This window comes from Bradysia coprophila, unplaced genomic scaffold, assembly GCF_014529535.1.
Source record: "Bradysia coprophila strain Holo2 unplaced genomic scaffold, BU_Bcop_v1 contig_297, whole genome shotgun sequence".
NCBI classification, from domain to species: Eukaryota; Metazoa; Arthropoda; class Insecta; order Diptera; family Sciaridae; genus Bradysia; species Bradysia coprophila.
In genome coordinates, this window is record NW_023503555.1 from 4,551,975 (window position 1) to 4,554,548 (window position 2,574).

Here is a 2,574-nt window from a genome sequence, read left to right on the forward strand (position 1 = left end):
TTTTGTATACACATAAGCCAAACCTTTCAGTGGTGTTTGTATGTCTTCGAGTTTATATACAGAAACGCTGAATGTATGAAATAGTCACACATGGAAGATAAAATATCGTATTGCTATGTGAGAAAAATCTCGAATCACTTCTTATGTACATATTGTATACACACGCGTTCGCTTCGCTCACTTGTTATATACAATATGTACATACGAAGTAATTCTCGATTTTGTCTCACATAGCAATAAAATACTATAAACCACACAAGCACACCGCATTATTACAGTTGTTTATATGCAATCTTTCTACAGCCGGGAAGATTGGTATGGACACTATACTGAAAAACTACTGAAACCAAATTGAATCGAAAAGCAACTTGAAACAATTCCTGTAAATGGCAGGTACGAAACATCGGATGGATGTGGTCAATTCACACAACAAATTGAAACAACTCCTGTAAATGACAGATACAACTTGAATAAAAAATCCTGGAAACACAACTGGAAACACGAATCCTGTAAATGGTAGATACAACTTGAAACGAAATTCCTGTAAACAGAAGGAGCGAATCGTCGAGGATGTTAAAATCAACACGCGACACTTGGAAACAAAATTCCTGTAAGCAGCAGGTACGAATCGTCGAGGATGTTAAAATCAACACGCGACACCTAGCAACAAATTCCTGTAAATGGCAGGTACGAAACATCGGATGGATGTGGTCAATTCACACAACAAATTGAAACAACTCCTGTAAATGACAGATACAACTTGAATAAAAAATCCTGGAAACACAACTGGAAACACGAATCCTGTAAATGGTAGATACAACTTGAAACGAAATTCCTGTAAACAGAAGGAGCGAATCGTCGAGGATGTTAAAATCAACACGCGACACTTGGAAACAAAATTCCTGTAAGCAGCAGGTACGAATCGTCGAGGATGTTAAAATCAACACGCGACACCTAGCAACAAATTCCTGTAAATGACAGGTTCGAAGCATCGAATGGTAATTTATTACACAACAAATTGATGGAAATGGAAAAAGTCCTGCAGATAGCAGGCACTCAAAGTGTCAAAAGTACACAAATTGATGAAAATGGAAAAAGTCCTGCAGATAGCAGGCACTCAAAGTGTCAAAAGTACACAAATTGATGAAAATGGAAAAAGTCCTGCAGATAGCAGGCACTCAAAGTGTCAAAAGTATACAAATTGATGGAAATGGAAAAAGTCCTGCAGATAGCAGGCACTCAAAGTGTCAAAAGTACACAAATTGATGGAAATGGAAAAATCCTGTAGATAGCAGGCACTTAAAGTATCAAATCCTGTAAGGAAAACAAGTAAATAACACGAGAATGTGTGTGAAATGAAAAATGGAAAAATACATTAAGAATCGTGAAAAGATTGAACGAAGAACGTATTCAATTGATGAATAAATCTTTTAAAATTGGAAGAATAGGTTTGACTCAGTAAATAATCAAACTTTACATCATCTTGGACGCAGGATGAAGTAAAGACAGCTTAGGCATTTTGGACGCAATCTGTCTGATCGTTGGTTGTTCATGAGTCTTATCAATTCGGAAGAGTTTAAAAGAATTTGAAGTTGACTGAATACCAGTAAAGGTCTGCATATGGATAACATTCATTGTACTAATATCTGGGTCAACAACATTGAACAGTTGGATACCTGAAACTGTCGAGCTTGAGATATTGAATAATATGGGTCAACGGAACATGGTGAGACACTTGAGACATTTAAAACTGAAAACTAATGAAAAAAGTCGTAACTACAACCTGTGAAACAACTGAACTTGAAAACGAATTAACCAAATATACAAAAAAAACATGAGTGTTGAAAATATTGTGATATCTGAAACCATTGACTCGAAAACAAATGAAAATATGCGAGGTTGCGCTAACAAAAATGCTTGTCGCACCATGATATATAGTAACGTTATGACCAGCGAGACTATTTGAATCAAAGAATAAATCGATAATGGAATGGCGGTCACACTTGAAAGTGACAAAAGCGGCCTTATCAACAAACTCACACCGTCCAGAAAGTGGCAGGTCAATAAATGAATCGATACTGTAATGGCGGTCACACTTGAAAGTGACAAAAGCGGCCTTATCAACAAACTCACACCGTCCAGAAAGTGGCAGGTCAATAAATGAATCGATACTGTAATGGCGGTCACACTTGAAAGTGACAAGAGCGGCCCTATTAACAAATCTACTGTACAGAAAGTGGCAGGAGATAGAAATGCATTTCGAATGCAATATCCTGTAGCAGAACGAAAATACTGAAGACATATCGTCAGCTGGCAGTTGAAGAAACAACATTGAACTGTTTGGAACAAAAATCCTGTCTATGAACAAACAGGCTGAAACCACGCGAGACCGAAGAAAGTACAAGCAGATGAATATAAAAATCAACAACCGAACAACAAGCGAACCTCCAACAATGGACGGGACCGAGTCAACAAATCAGAAACTTCCAGAACAATGGAATCTTATTGAAACTACAAGATGAACAACCCAAGGTTATCGAAATTATTGTGACATATGACACGACTGAATGAATG

General features: G+C 37.2%; 1 long non-coding RNA gene across 1 annotated transcript; it reads left to right on the forward strand.

Annotated features, from left to right (window-relative positions):
- Window positions 1-243: 243 nt before the first annotated feature.
- LOC119078588 lies at window positions 244-2,299 on the forward strand. Its single transcript, XR_005088032.1, has 2 exons — window positions 244-393; window positions 688-2,299. It is a non-coding gene; the product is annotated as an uncharacterized LOC119078588 (long non-coding RNA).
- The last annotated feature ends 275 nt before the right edge of the window (window positions 2,300-2,574 follow it).